At 42.7% G+C, this 19,673-nt stretch overlaps 1 pseudogene; it reads left to right on the plus strand.

Annotated features, from left to right (window-relative positions):
* Positions 1-1,743: 1,743 nt before the first annotated feature.
* On the plus strand, positions 1,744-4,906 carry LOC138088308 (spindle and kinetochore-associated protein 3-like; annotated as a pseudogene).
* The last annotated feature ends 14,767 nt before the right edge of the window (positions 4,907-19,673 follow it).

The following is a 19,673-nucleotide window of genomic DNA, read 5'->3' on the forward strand; positions in this document are numbered from 1 at the left end:
TTCACGCCTATGATGCCCGAAGACAGACCCGCAGTCCCCCTCAGCAGCTGATTAGTTAGAAGACTATTTATAGACCTCAGCGCTTTTCTCAAGATTCCTTCTCAATTCCTGCCCTCCCCGGCTCTCAGCAGACAAACTCACCTTGTGAGTCATTGAGAAAATTGAGGTCATGCGTGTACTTTCTGGTAACTTCCCACCCTTTACCTACAATTTACCTACACCCACTTCTGTCCTCCCAGCCTGACCTCCAAAGGTAAGGTGGCCCCCTCCCGGGCACGCAAGCCTCTCTGGGGGATCTGCGTCCTCTGGGCTCCTGGGTTCATCTCCCACTGCTTTCCCTTCCAGGAAGCTCTCCAATTTCCAGGTCCATTTCCACCATGGATGCCCCTCTGCCTGTGGAGAGGCTGTGCTCTCATCGGTTTCCTGGACTCTGCAGTAGCCTTCTGACCTGCCTCGCATTTCCATATGCCCTCTTCCACAGCAGCAGCCACACGGCATCTTTTAAAATGCAGGATCATGGACAATTCCCAGCATACCAGCGCCAACTCTCCTACATTGCATTATTTCCAGAAATCATATCAGAATATAGGTAACTACTGGTGATATTGTGTGCATGCGTGCTCAGCGGCTCAGTCCTCTCCCACTCTTTGTGACCCCATGAACTGCAGCCAGCCAGGCTCCTCTGTCCATGGGATTTTACAGCTGAGAATACTGGAGTGGGTTGCCATTCCCTTCTCAAAGGGATCTTCCCATCCCAGGGATCCAACCCATGTCTCTTGCATCTCCTGCATGGGCAGGTGGATTCTTTACCACTAGTGCCACCTGGGGAGCCCAAGGGTTGTAGTAAATCCTCTCTACTTTCCCCTTCCCTCCCTTCCTTTCCTCCCTCCTTTGAAAGTAAGCCGTTTGCATTTGTGAGTAGCTGTTAATAAGTAACACAGTTCTCAGGGTCCACCTTAGAGCAGATGTCTTGAGCCAGTCACCAGGCTTCCTTCCATGTGCCTTTTCAGGCACCTCCCCATCCTCTCCATCCTTCCCTGGCTCTGCTCTCAGCACCTCTTGAAAATTAGGGACACTAGCACCTCCTTGGTTGCTACCTATCTTTGTTCAGTCTTAATGTCCCTGGTCCCTGCCTGTTTTCAGATGTCCCAGCACACGACTCCCTTCCCCTCCCAGCACTAGAAAGGTTTCTTTTCCTCTCCCTGGATGTCTCTTGCTCTGACTTCCTCTTGAATGCCTGTGTTTGTGGGGTTCTGAGCAGAACCCCTCTCTCCGAGCTCTCCCGGCTTTCTGTGGGTGACTTTATCCCTTGGCATGTTTTGTGTATAGTCCTCATATCATGCTTATTATCCTCATCATTTTAGTTTCATCCGCTGAGTCTTCTAGAGCTGAAGTTTGTCAGCAATGAGGTTTGCTTACTGGGCTGTAGGTATTAATCCAATAAGAATTACAGCTTGGTTTTTCTAAAACCTTTCTTCTTGTTTTATTGTCAATATTATTAATATATTCCTGAGGACAATGAAGGTTTAATGACATGTTGAGATAAAGCAGCACATTTTCTCAAGTCTTCAAGAAAATCTGGTTACAAAAAAGGCCTTTCACGCCTCCCGGAGCCTATGGCATTTCTGGCGCTGGGATTCAAATGGGCACGGGTGCTGAGGTGGAGAACCAGGCTCTTCTGTGGATCTGATCTCAGGCTTTAGAGGGAAGCTGTGCTCTCTGGCCATCCCCCTGGATGGGGAGATGGCCAGGTTGCAGCTAGCGCTGCACAGAGAGGACAGCGACTATGAAGATTGTCCAACGAGAGTTTTACATGACCTTCACTCGGAAGTACGAACTCTGAAGGATGAAGTCAATATTATTCTTGATAAAGCAAGCTTGCAAAGTCAACAAAGCGTTGGTTTCATAAAGGCAACAAAAATATTGATGAAAAAGAATTCAGTGGATATCATGAAAATAAAAGAGTTTTTCCAGAAGTATGAATATAATCTACATGCCAAGAAAAATTCAGTGGTTGAACAAGTAGTCGCTGACTCTAAACCAGAGTCCAGTTCAGGTCAGTTCAGTCGCTCAGTCATGTCTGACTCTTTGTGACCCCATGAACTGCAGCATGCCAGGCCTCCCTGTCCATCACCAACTCCCAGAGTTCACTCAAACTCATGTGCATCGAGTCAGTGATGCCATCCAGCCATCTCATCCTCTGTCGTCCCCTTCTCCTCCTGCCCCCAATCCCTCCCAGCATCAGGGTCTTTTCCAATGAGTCAACTCTTCGCATGAGGTGGCCAAAGTATTGGAGTTTCAGCCTCAGCATCAGTCCTTTCAATGAACACCCAAGACTGGTTTCCTTTAGGATGGATTGGTTGGATCTCCTTGCAGTCCAAGGGACTCTCAAGAGTCGGAGGTTCTCCAACACCACAGTTCAAAAGCATCAATTCTTTGGCACTCAGCCTTCTTCACAGTCCAACTCTCACATCCATACATGACCACTGGAAAAACCACAGTTTTAACTAGACAGACCTTTGTTGGCAAAGTAATGTCTCTGCTTTTCAATATGCTATCTAGGTTGGTCATAACTTTCCTTCCAAGGAGTAAGTGTCTTTTAATTTCATGGCTGCAATCACCATCTGCAGTGATTTTGGAGCCCCATAAAATAAAGTCTGACTCTGTTTCCACTGTTTCCCCATCTTTTTCCCATGAAGTGATGGGACCAGATGCCATGATCTTTGTTTTCTGAATGTTGAGCTTTAAGCCAACTTTTTCACTCTCCTCTTTCACTTTCATCAAGAGGCATTTTAGTTCCTCTTTCTGCCATAAGGGTGGTGTCATCTGCATATCTGAGGTTATCGATAGTTCTCCTGGCAATCTTGATTCCAGCTTGTGCTTCTTCCAGCCCAGCGCTTCTCATGATGTACTCCGCATATAAGTTAAATAAGCAGGGTGATAATATACATCTTTGACGTACTCCTTTTCCTATTTGGAACCAGTCTGTTGTTCCATGTCCAGTTCTAACTGTTGCTTCCTGACCTGCATACAGATTTCTCAAGAGGCAGGTCAGGTGGTCTTGTATTCCCATCTCTTTCAGAATTTTCCACAGTTGATTGTGATCCACACAGTCAAAGGCTTTGGCATAGTCAATAAAGCAGAAATAGATGTTTTTCTGGAACTGTCTTCCTTTTTCCATGATCCAGCGGATGTTGGCAATTTGATCTCTGTTCCTCTGCCTTTTCTAAAACCAGCTTGAACATCAGGAAGTTCACGGTTCATGTATTGCTGAATCCTGGCTTGGAGAATTTTGAGCATTACTTTACTAGCGTATGAGATGAGTGCAATTGTGTGGTAGTTTGAGCATTATTTGGCATTGCCTTTCTTTGGGATTGGAATGAAAACTGACCTTTTCTGGTCTTGTGGCCACTGCTGAGTTTTCCAAATTTGCTGGCATATAGAGTGCAGCACTTTGACAGCATCATCTTCCAGGATTTAAAATAGCTCAACTGGAATTCCATCACCTCCACTAGCTTTGTTTGTAGTGATGCTTTCCAAGGCCCACTGGACTTCCAGGATATCTGGCTCTAGGTGAGTGATCACACTATCGTGATTATCTGGGTCATGAAGATCTTTTTTGGCTCTTCCTTCTGGTTGTTTACTGCTTGGGGTGAGTTTTGCAGAACTTGGGATACAATGCACTACTCAAGTCCAAAATCAGAAAGTTGTGAACTATGCGGTGACTTCTCAGAAACAGAAGTGCTTAGAGCACTAAATACTACTTGAGTAGTACATTGTATCCCAAGTTCTGCCAAACTCACCCCAAGCAGGAAACAACCAGAAGGAAGAGCCAAAAATTTTAACTCCATTTTCCAAATAGTCACTAGTAAAATCTCCAAAATGTGCACTAAAGATGGATGATTTTGAGTGTGTAACTCCTAAATTAGAACACTTTGGTGTCTCTGAATATACTATGTGCTTAAATGATGATTACACAATTGGACTTAAAAATGTGAAGACTAACAGTGAGGAGACCATAGACATAGAAGAAGGGCCCAATGATAATGTCTTTGTCACTCCTGGCCTCAAGACCCAGCCGTTGGAAAAAAATGATGCTGAGCACACCCATTCTCCCTTCTGCACTGGTTTGAAAGCCCCTTCTGCAAAGAGCAGCACGGCTTTGGTATCCACAAATTATGCATTATCAAAAGCAAACTGTTCATCAAATGATTTGGAAATGAAAAAAAGTGCATTGTTAGTTTCAAATTCAGGCAAGTGCTTTGAGAATTTTGCAGGTCCCTCTTCTCCTACGATTTCTTCTTATGAGAATCTTCTCAAAACACCTACACCTCCTGAAGTTACTACAGAAGATTCCAAAAGATATTTGCCAGATTTTGTCAAAAGAAAGCTGAGCGCCAAAGAATTGATGCTTTTGAATTGTGGTGTTGGAGAAGACTCTTGAGAGTCCCTTGGACTGCACGGAGATCCAACCAGTCCATTCTAGAGGAGATCAGTCCTGGATGTTCTTTGGAAGGAATGATGCTAAAATTGAAACTCCAGTACTTTGGCCACCTCATGAGAAGAGTTGACTCATTAGAAAAATCTCTAATGCTGGGAGGGATTGGGAGCAGGAGGAGAAGGGGACGGCAGAGGATGAGATGGCTGGATGGCATCACTGACTCGATGGACGTGAGTTTGAGTGAACTCAGGGAGTTGGTGATGGACAGGGAAGTGTGGCATGCTGCAATTCATGGAGTTGCAGAGTCGCACACGACTGAGCGACTGAATTGAACTGAACTGAACTGAACTGAACTCAAACCTAGTGACTCTGGTAGCAGTTAGAATGGTGTCACCCAGCAAACTGTTCCTTCCTCGGCATGGAGGACAGAACGTGTGAGATGCTGGCAACAAAGAAAACTGGTGAAGAAATGATGTGGGTCCATCCTTCCATTATAGAAACTGAGCAGAGATGAAAGCAAATCTGGTCTCGTTTTGTTTTTGACATTCCCCTACATCTTCCCCCTTTTGAAAAACTGACTCATATTAAAGATGAATATGGTCACTGATGTCATAAAATGCTTTTTGTTAAATATGATTTAATCTAACCTGTCTTATTGATGTGTAGATCAGCTACTCACTTTTGAAAGATCATTATTATTTCATTGATTTCAAGTTTACCCTGCCTCGTGAAACTGTGTGGTTTAAGCAATATTAGGAAGCAGGATAAATAATTTTTTAAATGTAAAAGTTACTGTTTGCCACTCAAATGAGACCACCTTCAGTCTTCTCAGGGCTGGACAGTTGTTGCTAGAGCTGGGCTTCTTCCTTGGGACCTTCTCTGCCCACTGTCTCCCCTGATGACTGTCCCAAGTCTTCTAAACCTTTTATTTCAATAGTGCTCTTTAAGACACTGCTGTTTACAAAAGACAGCCTAAACTGATTCAGAAAAAGAGGAATTTACAGGCCTCGGTAGCTAAACTGAAGTGGGTGTCCCAAACATTTGGACTTAGACATTCGCCTGCTGTCATGTCAGGATGGATGTTTTCCTCTAACTTGTCAATTTCATCCTCTCAAGTCAGCTCTTCCCAGCACATGACTGTGACCTCCTCAGACTCCCATGTAGCTCAGCGCCCAACAGAGCCCGAGCCTCACCCTCTGGAAGATCCTGGGCATCCTCCTGAGTGGGTGCTCCTCTCTGGACGGTCAGCTGTGCCTGTGGACCTGTCTCTGAGAGCGTCAGGCTGCCCTGTCCATGGAGCCCAAGAGCCTTATGGTCTACGTCAAGCTGATTCAGCAAAGATTATCCTCTTTTTTGGTTGTGCCTTGAAAGTCATATGGGAAGACCCATCACGTTGTGTCTCTTCATTTTGTCAGAAAATTGTCACTTAAAAAAACTTATTCTCTGTCCTAGGAACTACTGTGTAGTTATAATTTAAGTTTTACGAAGTATAATGTTACCTTGGTTTTCAAGGTAAGCTCTGGTCAACCTTATAGTATATGATGCTAACTCCCAAACTGCATCAACCTTTTGTACACTGTTTACCGTGGCTTGGTATATATAAGTCCATAGAGTGGACAGGATTGCTTAAGGAGGAGTGAGTATATTCACAGTGTACTAAGGACTGAATCCAGGAGTTCTCATTTTAGAAGATGGAAATGGGCAGAAAATCTAGCAAAGGATATTGAGAAGCAGCTAGGGAAACAGGAAGAAAATATTTCAAGAAGAGTGATCGATTCTATCAGTATAATTGAGAATTCAAGTAAAAAAAGACAGAACTACTGGACTTGGCAAAGTCACTGTTACTGACAGCACTGATGAATTCTGATGGAGTGCTCAGGACTAGTGTCAAGAGCTGAGTGGAGAGGTCGGAGGTGAAGAAGCGAAGACAATGAACTGAGATGGCTCTTTTTATGAGTTTTGCTCGGGGAGGGAGAGAGGAAATGGTGTGGCAGCCAGATGGGGTATGAGTGAAACAGGAGTGTTGGAGATGGGAAATAAAGAACGTTATATGAAAAAAAAAAAAAAAAAGAATTTCTGGTTGTTTCCCATCTTCCACCCCTTGCTGACCTTAAAATTTGCTCCTCAAGTTCAGAGGCCCGAGTCCCAAACAAAAATGTTCTCATGCCTGAGCCCTCTACTTTGACCTGTGCTGAGTGGTGTCACCAGTCCCCACTTCTCTCTTAGCATCATCAAGCCTCCTTCAAGCCTTCCTTCCCATCCCACTGAAACAATTATGACAGATCAGTCTGGCACCTCTACGTTTATCTGGATAAAAACGTATAAGCACCCTCCGGTGCTGACAAGGTGCAACCTCTGCAGAGGCTGCCAGAGGGGTATCAGAGTTGAGCCAACAGGACCATTTCTCAGATGCATGAAATAGATCCAAATGAAAATGAAGTGACTTTTACATCCGTCACATCTTCCTAACTTTTCGCTGTGATTGAAGCTACTCGAAGTATGATGCAAACAAAAGTATTTCCAAAATTATAAGCTAATTTATTTATTTATTATTTATTTATGTATCTTTCCTATAAGAAAATCACTCGATTTTTTCTCTTTCTTTTTTATGTTTTAAATTATGAAAGTATGATACCGTATTTACAGGAGACTTGGAAAACACAGAACAAGGGTACATATAGTTCCACTATTATATTAAAATCATTTTTCTAAGTAGATAAACTAAGATTTTTAGTTGGAGTTTCAATATCAAACTCTCAAAAATGAATAGAACAAATAAACAGAGAAGTAGAAGGATAGAGTAGACCTGAAAAGCACTATGAATCAATTCAACATAACTAAGATTTACACAATTTTCATACAATAGTAGGATACACATTCTATTCAAGTTCCCATAGATTATAAGCTAGGAGACACTGGAACATATCCAGGGACATGAAACAAGGTGCAGAAATTTCATGGTCTAAAAGTATTGAAACCATACTGAGTCTGTTCTCTTAACACTGTGGAATTATGTTAGAAATCACTATCAAAAGATATTTGAAAATAACGCACATAGTGTAATGTGCTTAGTCGCTCAGTTGTGTTTGACTCTTTGTGACCACATGGACTGTAGCCCACCAGGCTCCTCTGTCTATGGGGATTCTCCAGGCAAGAACACTGGAGTGGGTTACCATGCCCTCTTCCAGACATAGTACAGTGAACACACCTAAACTGTGATTGCTCATGAATGTGAATGATTGGTTGAGTACTGGTTTCCCTCATTTATCCTTGCTCCCCTTTCCCACATGCTCTTCTCAGAAAATACCCAGGGTGTCCTGGGCCATATTGACTAAGCATTGCTGCTTTGGTTACCAATGAAATATGGTGGGCTCCATGGCTTGGACCACAATGCCTCCTTCCCTGCTTCTTTTTATAGTTCAATCAATTCAAGTTCAGAGTACTCTGTTTTCACACATCCTATTTAACTTCCTTCTTCCCCTACATCTTTCAAATCTTTCCAAATTAGATGAGGAAAAAAATGTAATATTAGATTTTCTACCAAGAGTTTGAGGCTATGGAATTAAACGAGGACTAGTACCATACATGGTTCTCACCGAGTTTAAAATCTAAAGCAGAGAATTATTTATTTTGGATTTCCCTGGGAATCCAATGGTTAAGAATTCATCTTCCAGTGCAGGAGACCTGGGTTCGATCCCTTGTCCAGGAGGGATGCCTTATGCCATACCACAACTAGAGAGTAACCCCCACTCGCTGCAACTAGAGAAAGCCCCGTGCAGCAGCAAAGACTCAGTGCAGTGAAAAATAAATGAATAAATTTTAAAAAATTATTTATCTCTATGGATGTCTATGTATCTATGTACTCAATGTGAAATAAAACAAGGAGGGTACTCTGATCTGATTCAAAAGAAAGTTCTCTTAAGGAAAAATCAGTTCTACACATTTCTTTCTTCTTTCATTTGTTTGTTCTCTCTTGCTTTCTCTCTCTCTCTCTTTTTTTTTTTTTTGGCACCATTTTACAGCATGTGGTCTGTTGATACGCTTTTGCCTTATTTACATGACCCTGTCCTATTTTTTAGTTTCACACAGGGATGGAAAGTGTGTGCTTGCCTGGTGGCAGCCTCTTTGTCTCCCACTTGCCTTTTCCTCCTCCCTGTGAAATCAGATCTCTGCAAGAAAGGGCCAAGATCACAGCACGTGTTAGGGAACGCACAGAATGACCTGTAATCTCTCTCTCCTTCTGTCCTTCCATTTCCTGGCTATGGAACAGATCAGCCTGAATTTTTCTGCAGCACTGGCAGGATCAAAAGTCAGGCAAAGTTGAGCTGTGTTCCACTTCTATTATGAAATAATCGTCATATCTGCGTCTGTGTGATAATACAGGCACATATGCCCGTGAAATTATCTACCTCCTAAGCATCCATTCATGCTGGGAGAGGATGATGAATGTACCAGATGCTCCCATGTCGTGGTGAGCTCATGGCGATGGGTGGAGCAGGGCAGCTTGCCAGCTGTTTGGGTGGCTTCATCAGGAGAGTGCGTCAGCTCAGTGGCTCCTGCTGTACCACCCCGATACCCGTTCTAATATGTCCCATTGGAAGAAGGCCAGAGCCCTGACACTAAGATTTAGGCCTATTTTTCATCTTCTGGCAATCACGCTTTTCCTCTCTTGTCCTCTCCCCTTGCAAACCTCCAGCTAGGCCATTACTGTGTCTCCCCAAGTGCTACTAAGCCTTACTCTCAGGCTAGGGCTCCTGTTTCATATGGTTGTATTTGGTCCTTGAAATATTTACCAAAACGTATTACTGGGTTTGGGCCAGACCTTGGCCTAGAAACCAGATAATCTCCTTTTCCCAGAATCAATTGCTTTCATCTATTCCTGAGCTCCTAAAAGCCAGCAAGTCCTCCAAAATGAAACACTCGCCAAACTTTTGCCAGCAGACCGAGGCCTGAAGTCAGAGCTGGATGGGGAGGAGTGTGAGAGCAAGCTCCCTGGATCAAGCAAAGTGCTTGTCCAGGCTCCCCTCCTGCAGCTGGCAGACCATCGGCAGCCTCAGTGGACCCTGGATTATGCTGGAGCCACGTAACGACGCCCGGGGCCTACGAGTCTGTGCCATTGGTGTGGCCTGCGGTTGCCAGCTTCCAGACTCCATCCTCCTCCCACAGCCTTTGTGTCCTTGAGCTAGACTGAGCTGGCTTGACTTGAGATCAGACCGGCCCTGCAGTCCTATTGTTTTAACAAGTAGTGCTGGTGGCGGGGGAAGCTGAGGGGCGTGCTGATCTGAAGTTTTAAATAGAACCCCATCCGGACTCAGGACTAGATCCTAGATAGCATCCGTGTCCACATGGTCCACCCAATAGGGGTGCTTGTCTAAAGGGCGCACCAGGCAGCTGATAAAAGAAGCTGCGTGTTACAGGCTGTGGGAAGGAGAGGGGTATATTTGTTTGACATTCTGCAGTGTGGTTATTTTAAATATCTGGGGGACCAAGACATACACACACACACACAGGAATTGCTCCCCTGTGCTGTGTCATGAGGCACCAGTGATGACTTTGTTCCCTAATTTGGAGTGGGATATTTGGGTGCTGTGTTTGTATATTTGTTTATCTGCCATCTCTGGCCACAGGGCCATGGCAGGGACCAGGGTGTGGAAAGAGATAGTATCTTGGTCAGAAACTATGGAAATTTCTAGTTGTAGCTTAAACCTATTTTTTATGGCCATTTTGATTTGTGTTACCTGCTAGGTTTTCTATAGAGTCTGAAAGGCATACAAACTGTCAAGATTCAGAGTGAAACCTCAGAAGATTTAATTTAATTCATTCTAAAACTGGTTGTATTTTTCACTTTAACAATAAATCTAACAAGTTCAAGGACAGTTGTTGAACTCAAGAATTATTCTTCCCTCATTTTTGATGCTGGTCTGTGAAATCCACCAGTGTAGAGACCTCAGGCATTTTTGTGTATATCGGGCCATTCTTTTTATCTTACTTTAGTAACTACCCCAAATGATGTTTCCTCTGAAATTTTCTAAGAATTAGATTCTGTTAGGTCAAAAGAGTTCTCTGCAGGCACAGCTCACCTTATTGCACTTCACAGATTATTGCTTTTTCATAAGTTGAAGGTTTGTGGCAACCTTGAGTAAACAAGTCTACTGGTGCCAGTTTCCAGTGGTGTTTGCTCAGTATGTGTCTTTGTATCCATTTTGATTGCTGATGTTGTTTAGCTGCTCAGGTCTGTCTGACTCTTTGCCATCCCATGGACTGCAGCATGCCAGGCTTCCCTATCCTTTACCATCTCCCAGAGTTTGGTCAAACTCATGTCCATTGAGTCAGTGATGCCATCCAAACATCTCATCCTCTGTCGCTCCCTTCTCCTCCTGCCTTCAATATTTCCCAGCATCAGGGTTTTTTCCAATGTCAGCTCTTCACATCAGGTGGCCAAAGTATTGGAGTTTCAGCTTCAGCATCAGTCTTTCCAATGAATATTCAGGGTTGATTTCCTTTAGGACTGACTGGTTTGACTTCCTTGCTGTCCAAGGGACTCTCAAGAGTCCTCTCCAGCATCACAATGCAAAAGCATCAATTTTGATAATTCTTGAAATACTTCAAATCTTTCCATTACCATGTTTGTGATGATGATCATGATCTTGGATGTTACTACTACAAATTTCTGAAGGCTCAGATGATGGTTAGCATTTTTTAGCAATAAACTGCTTTTTAACTAACATATGTACAGTAGTTTTTTTAGAAATAACACTATTACACACTTAATAGACCGTAGTTTAGTGTAAACATAACTGTTACATGCACTTGCACTAGAAACCAGCAGATTTGTGAGATTCACTTTCTTGCAGTATTAGCTTTACTGTCGGAGAAGGCAATGGCACCCCACTCCAGTACTCTTGCCTGGCAAATCCCATGGACAGAGAAGCCCGGTAGGCTGCAGTCCATGGGGTCACTAGGAGTCAGACACAACCGAGTGACTTCACTTTCACTTTTCGCTTTCATGCATTGGAGAAGGCAATGGTAACCCACTCCAGTGTTCTTGCCTGGAGAATCCCAGGGACAGGGAATCCTGGTGGGCTGCCGTCTCTGGGGTCACACAGAGTCGGACACAACTGAAGCAACTCAGCAGCAGCAGCAGCAGTAGCAGCTTTACTGTGGTGGTCTGGAATCAAATCTGCCATGTCTCTGGATATGCCTATGCGTTTTTCTCATTAAGTTCAAATTTTTCAAAACCAATATCCTTTTATATGATAAATATTCAATGTTAAGATGAACAGCTGCAAATTCAAATTAGCCCAGTTAGGGGCTATTTATATTTGAATTTTCTGAAAACATTTGTGAAGGTTGAAGAAAAAAAAGTAGGTAGGAATAATTGACCTAAGATCAAAAGCATGCCAAAGACTAAGGCATTATTTCTCTGAAAGAGGTTATTTGGAAAACTCAAAACATCTGGTTTATATTATAAAATATAAGCGTAGAAAGAGTAGCAGTCTTTGAGACATCAGCTTTTATATTTCTGGAATTTTACAATCTCTCTGTTCCCTGTTTCTTTAAAAACAAAATGAAACGTCTGTTTTACTGTTTACATTGGTTTCAGTTGGGGAGGGGCAGTGGTGTGAGGCAGGGGGAGTCATGTCACCGATGATATTAAAGGAGACCTGTGCGATTTCTTTCTTTACTTTTCATATCTCAATTCCCTGGCTGTTCAATTGAGTTCCTGAGGTGCTGACAGCTGGTAATACGCTAAACTGCAATCCACTTTCCCCAAGTTATTGATATTTCCTAACTGAGGTTTAATGGTGTGACTTGGCTTAGGTGAAAATGTGCCAAGGTCTTGGGTCTCCTGTGTTTCATCCAGGTTTGTTATAGTTCCAGGAACGTACTTGCCAGAGGCTAGAAAAACCATGTCACCTGCCGGTCCTCCCAAGGCAGATGGCTGTCAATTGCCTATACTCTCAAAATGCCTCTACACAGACCAAAAAAGGGATTTAGCAGTAATTCTTTCTTTTGGGCTATTTGTCCTGTTGACAAAAGCTGGTACATCTCAGAGACTGACAATTTCAATTTGGCAAAGTTAATAGCTATTTACATTATAGAAAATCGTCTTTATTTATTTTAGAAAAAGCATTAAGAAAATAAAAGTAAAAATTTCAGGTGGGCTTCCCTGGTGGCTCAATGGTAAAGATTCTGCCTGCCATTATAGGAGATGTGGGCTTGATCCTTGGTCTGAGAAGTTCCCCTGGAGAAGCAAATGTCTACCCACTCCATTACTCTTGCCTGGAGAACCCCACGTACAGAGGATCCTGGCATGCTACAGTCCATGGGATCGTTAAGAGTTGGACATGACTTAGCAACTGAACAACAAATATCTGGTGCTAGTTAATGCTGATGGCTGCATGGCACTATGAACTCATTAAATGTCAGTCATCATGAATCTTACATGTATTTTATCACAATAAAAAAGTCAGTAGAGAAAATTTATCTTGCTCTAGCAGCTGAGAATGTTGATGTTGACTATCACTGTAGCTGTGTGGTTTCTAGTGGAGGTTAAGCTAGTGGGGCTAAGGGGGAATATTCCACACCTGGACTTATATATTGCTGGCACTAAAGCTTATCAATGGCAGGTGGTAGATAATTTGTATGTATATATATATGGTATCTTAGTAAAGTAATTTCTTCACAATAAAGATTTAACAATTGAAAAACAGTGTGAAGTCCATAATTTATAGTAATTTGTTATTTTGGGGAAATTAAAAAGCCTAACAACACATATTGTGAGGCTCACTGACTGCCAGTATCTTTCCTGGTTTGTTATTGTTTAGTTACGAAGTCATGTCCGAGTTTTCTGTGACCTCATGGACTGTAACCTGCCAGGCTCCTCTGTCACCTACACCAAGCACATGTATAGTAATGTTCATGAAGTGATTAAAAACTTAGTTCCTTTGAATAAAATGGCCATTAAGTAAGAGAGAAAATGGAGTTAACTTGTGGAGAGTTGGTCAACACATAACTTTTGACAGAGATGTAACGAAGGAGGAAGTAAGAGGCAGGTGGGGCTTCCTTGGTGGCTCAGCAGTAAAGGATCCATCTGCAAGCGGGAGACATGGGTTTGATCCCTGGGTTGGGAAGATCCCCTGGAGGAGGGCATGGCAACCCACTCAGTATTCTTGCCTGGAAAATCCCATGGACTGAGAAGACTGGTGGGCTGCAGTCCATGGGGTTGCAAAGAGTCAGACACAACTGAAGCAGCTGAGCATGCATGCATGCAATAGGTAGATGAGCATTTCTGAGGTCTACTATTTGAGATTCATCTGATCCCCATTCCTTCTTTCCCTTGTGAATGTCAGGGGTATTGTATCATCTATTTTATCCAGTACATCAGAACCATAATGACTGTGCTGAAACCCATGAGTTGCCTTCTTAAAATAACACAATTTCAATTAAAGATATGTTTGCTGAGCGTGTACTGTTTGCAGAGCATAGTGTTAGATGTTATGGAAGAAAATGGAGATGGTATGGCACAGATTATCTCAAGGAACTAGAAGTATTATAGAAAAGACAGGTGTCTGAAGGACAATCACACTCTAATAAAAGAGGGTGTTAAATGCTGAAAGTGAAAGTGACCTGGAGGTTCACAGAGGAGAGAGAAAGGGCCACAAGAACTAGCTTTTAGTTGTGAGGTCATGGTGCATGTGGTGGGTCCTTTTAGAAAGGAGATGGTGTTGGAACAGTGGCTAAGAATTTGGCAAACTGAGAAAGAATTTTAAAATGGGAGAATTGAAAAGATAAGACAAAGGCAAGGAATAGAAAATGCCCAGGTGTTGGGAAAATGCTGTAATTTTAATTTGGCTGGCAGAAGGTTGTTTGTAGAGAATCAGTAAGAGTTAAGATTAGGAATGGAGGTTGGCTCTACACGTCAGGATGAGGCATGTTGTGTTTAATCCAGAAAGCAATGGAAGACACTGACAGTTTCTGAGGAGGCAGCAACATGATCCAAGTCATGCTTCACTGATAGTGAGGACTGAACTGGGATGGTTTGGGAAGAGACCTGCCGAGCGGAAGCTGGTAGAATGCCCTGTGAGGAAGAGAGAGCAGAAGGAGTCGGGACCTGGGCCAGGCTGGAGGCAGCAGGAGGGGTGGGGGGAGAAAAAGAGAAAAGGCAGAATCTACATTTGGTTTGGCAACTAATCGAGTCCAGGTGGATTAAAAAGAGTTCTGGAAAGATGGCAACTTGAATGTGTCCAGGCTTCTTCTCCTGAGCCAATGCTTGCTGAAGCCAGCAGGCATGCCAGGCTGGAGGGTATGAGGCTGGATGGCCTCGTCTCCGGCGGATTCCAAGGTTGAGGCAGGATTTCTGCTTCATTTGTTTGACAAGAGCCTGGAGTTAATCGGGAGAGCCTGGGTGAGGCAAGTAAATTGTATCTTGGTCTGCAGAGATAAAAGTATTCTTTTTATTTTTTAAAACTTTTTATTTTATATTGGAGTCTAGCCGATTAACAATGTTGTGATAGTTTCAGGTGGACAGCAAAGCAACTCAACCATACCTATATAAGTGTCCATCCTCCCCCAAACTACCCCCTCATCCAGGCTGCCACATAACAGAGCAGAGTTCCCCTGTGCTAGACAGTAGTGTTCTTATTGTTGGTAGAAACACAAGGGAGGATCCTTGTCTTTCAGTATGGCTTAGAAAAAGCTTAGAAGTCATTATTCCAGTCCTCACAGCAAGAAAAAAATTAACAAGCTGAAAATCGACACCACTTATTAGATCCATCAGAGACCAAAGTCAAAGGGCAAACTGCCCCCCCAAATTAGGGCACTATAGGCAGATTCAGAGGATCACAGTTTCTTGGAGCAGAGGTGCTGAAGCAGAAACCTCCACAGGAGTCAGAACCAGGTTCCTTTTACCTAGTGCATCATACCCAGCTTTCAGCAAAAAATTACAAGACATACTAAAAGACACAACACACAATTTGAAGAGACAAAGCAAGTATCAGAACCAGACTCAGATATGGCAGATGTTGGAATTATCAGACTGGGAATTTAAAACAGCTATGATTAATAGGCTAAAAATCCTAATTCAAAAAGTGGACAACACGCAAGAAGAAATGGGTAATATAAACAGGGAGATGGAAACTCTAAGAACCAAAAGGAAGGCTTGAAAAAAAAAAATGAAGGGAAAAACTAGAAATGAAAAATGCCTTTGATGGACTCTCCAATAGTCTGGACACAGCTGAGGAAAGAATCAGTGATCTTGAAATGTCAGTAGGCACTTATGAAACAATGCAAAGAGACAGAATGAAAAAGTTCAAACAGGATATGCAGGAACCATGGGACAATTTCAAAAGGTGTTACATATGCATACTAGGCAAGAAGAACGAGAGAGGAATGGAAGAAACCATTGAAACAATGATGATTGGAAATTTCCTAAAATTAATGATAGACACGGAACCACAGAGCCAGGAACTTCAGAAAACACCAGGCAGGATAAATACAAAAAGAAAAAACAAACAAACAAACAAACCACTTAGACATAGCACATTTAAATTTTAGAAAATCAAAGATAAAACAAATCTTTAAAGAAGCCCCAGGGTGGGATGGGGGCTGTAGCAGCAGCAGCAGCAGCAGCAGCAGCATCAGCAGCAGCAGGGTGGGATGGGGGAGTACATTATTTATTTATAGAAGAGCAGGAATAAAAAGGGCTTCCCAGGTGGTGCTAGTGGTAAAGAACCCATCTGCCAGTGCAGAAGAGATAAGAAACATGGATATCATCCCTGGGTTGGAAAGATCCCTTGGAGAAGGAAATGGCAACCCACTCCAGTATTCCTGCCTGGAGAATCCCAGGGACTGGCGGGCTGCAGTCCATGGAGTCACAAAGAGTCGGACATGACTGAAGCAACTTAGCAGGGATGTGGGGATAAGAAGTAGTGATACATCAAACTTTTATTCAGAAACCAGACTAGACTTGGATTGTTTACATGTCACTCTTGTGCTGGAAAACAGGCAATAATGTGCTCCGGCTACTGTGAATACAGAGCTAAGACCAGGAATTCAATGCTTAGCCAAAATTATGATTAACTGACAGAATGAAAGGAAGATATTGGTGGATTTGTAAGGATTTAAAACTCTTATCACCCAGTGGGATGACTAATTTGTCTTGGTATGTCCAGAACTTTGTCCATCTTAGCACTGAAAAGTCTGTCTCCTGGAAAACCCCTAGTCTTAGGCAAATGAGACAACTGGTTACTGTAAAATATTACACAAGAAGAAAACCAGTATCAAGTGAAAAAAAAAAAAAAAAACGACTTTGAGGTGGGTAGTTGTTATCAGTCAGGAAAGATTTTGTGCCCCCTCTTTTACTGGAACCCCTCTTTTCCTTTCCTAGAATTTGATAATATCAAATTCTGGAAACTATTTTTGGTTGGGGGAGGTGAGAATTCAGGTACTGGCATTTAGGGGTAGAGACCAGAGATATTGCTAAATATCCTATCCTACAATGCACAGGACAGCACCCCTACCCCCAAAATGAAGAATTGTCTTGTTCAAGATGTCAGTAGTGCCAAGGTTGGGAAACCCTGGATTCAGGGAAGGTAATTAGAAATGGAGAGAGTTGTGAGTCCAAACCTCACTGCAGTTACATATAGAAAACTTAAATGTAAGTGGAGAATCAAAGATTGTCTTGGGACGTGCACTGTAAGAGCTAATAAAAGGTACTTGAAATGAAAAAGGTGAAGTGGGCTTCCCTGATGGTCCAGTGGTGAAGAATCTGCCTGCCAATGCAGGGGACATGGGTTTGATCCCTGGTCAGGGAAGATCCCACATGCTGCGGAACAACTAATCCCACGAGCCACAACTACTGGGTCTGTGCTGCAGAGCCCGCTGAACCTCTGCTGCTGAAGCCCGAGTGCTCTGGACCCTGTGGTCCCAAGAGAAGCCACTTCAGAAAGAAGCCCTGGCACCACAACTAGAGAGTAGCCCCTACTTGCCACAGCTAGAGAAAACCCACGAGCAGCAATGAGGACCCAGCAAGGCCACAAAAATAAATTACTTGTTTAAAAAAGAGGTGAACTGCAGAGAAATCCTCATGGTACAAAGCTACCTCTGCAAAATCTAGTCACTGAGGTCAGGACAGGAAGCTGGTAGGTAAGGCATTATAGTGTCTTAAAAGGGATGACCAGTGACCACTGGGATGGGAATGGAGCCCATCAGGGTCTAAAATACCTTAGAGAAGAAAATTGTAGGTATCTTGTTGTCAGTAGGTCCCAGGAAAGGGACTCTGTGGGATGGAAAAGTACTTTGGAATTTCCATATTAACAATGGGTCTAAAAGAATAGAGCAGCAATTTGATCAGATCTTTGATAAGAAGAGATGTGGTGTAGAAGGTCAAGGGATAGCAAACTCCTGCTTGCCTTAGTTTTGCCAACTGAAGTTCTAAGATGTCACTGTTTTATTTCTATAGAACATAATTCAGAAATCCATGACCTTTTAATACATACATGAGATTTAGTTCAAGGTCCTTAATGAAATAACAAAATAATAATTATTTCTTCCCCCTCATCTCAAAACTCATTCACTGTATCTGAAATTCAGATAATTTTTTGCACAAGTATACTCCAAATATTTCCTGGGGGAGGGCGTGGCACCCCACTCCAGTATTCTTGCCTGAGAAAACCCATGGGCAGAGGAGCCTGGAGGGCTATAGTCCATAGGGTCACAAAGTGTCAGATACAACTAAAGTGACTTAGCACAGTGCAGCACCCCAAATATTGGAGAAGGAAATGGCAACCCACTCCAGTATTCTTGTCTGGGGAAATCCCATGGACAGAAGGACCCTGGCAGGCTACAGTTCTTGGGGTCACAAAGAGTAGGACATGACTTAGCAACTAAACAATAAGAACATCCCAAATATCACAAAACTATCATAGCCCATAATCCAAAGCAATATGTTTTGAACAGCTAGATATGATCATTCAGGAAAATGGCTATATTTTTTAAGTTAGTAATTAAAAATATTATTCAAATATAACACTAATGTTTTTAAGCAGCAAACATCTTCTAGAACTTTTAATTCCTGTGCCCTTTTAATTATATTTTATTTTCCCCCAATTTAATATTTTCTAAGAGATCTTGATCTTGACTTCAGTGGCTATTTTCTAGACTATAATCTCCAAGATTGTCAAGGAAGTGCTAAATAGTCAAAGTATCCATCTAACATTCACCATAGGGAAGCATGTAATATTATGCCCATTTCATAAATGAGGTCCAAAGCTCATCATAAGCTTATGATGGTTGCTGTGATGCATGCATGCTCAGTAATGTCCGACTCTTTGCAACCCCATGGACTGTAGCCTGCCAGTCTTTACCACTAGCACCACCTGGGAAGCCCATAACAATGTCTTTATCAATTTCCCTGTCAATAGACAGCTGGATTATTGACATTTTTTGCCATTATATGCCACATTGTCTTAAGCATGTTTAAAGGTGCCTATTTGCAAGAGTTCAGTTGGGGCATATACCTAGGACTGGGATTACTGGGTTGTATGGTATCACTCTTTAATTTTTGCCAAATTGCTTTCCCAAGTAGTTGATTGCCACTTTTTCAGTGTCCACCTTACCAGGAGTGGGGCCCTGACTCAGGAAAGACAGTTCTTGATGCCATTAATTTCTAAAGCAGTGATTAAGAATTTTCTAGGAAGCAGGTTCCATGGCTTCATGAACCATCCTGCTGTTTGTTTGGGATCCTAGGAGGAAGCTCTTCCTAATGCGTCCTGTGTCATTTGAGCCTCCCTCCTTTTAAGAATTATTCTCTGTTTATTAATCATAAAAGCATCCTCCAGGCAGTCCAGCTTTTACTTTCTAGCATTCATTCTGACTTTTCCTATAAGGATATATATCACAGTTGAAAGGTCTTTCAGATAATATCGTGTTCTTGTGTATAACTTGAGATTTAAAGGTCTGACATGCCTTAAATCCACAGTTAAGAACGTGGAATGATTGCATTCTGTGTGTATAGTGCTTTATAATAACGTAGATAGCCAAGTCCACCCTCTAGAAGTCACGTTTCCCTCTCTTTATTAATTATCCTGTCCGTGCGATCTGTGGCAGGCTGAATAATGGCTCATAGGCTTTGAGAATGTTATTCCAGCAGGCACACTGCCACTTGGATGGAAAGGGACATAAAGAGGATGAAATAAAGTAAGGCTGGTGGGCTCCCCAAACTCCACAGGTT

The sequence above is a fragment of the Capricornis sumatraensis genome, chromosome 11, assembly GCF_032405125.1.
Source record: "Capricornis sumatraensis isolate serow.1 chromosome 11, serow.2, whole genome shotgun sequence".
NCBI lineage: Eukaryota > Metazoa > Chordata > Mammalia > Artiodactyla > Bovidae > Capricornis > Capricornis sumatraensis.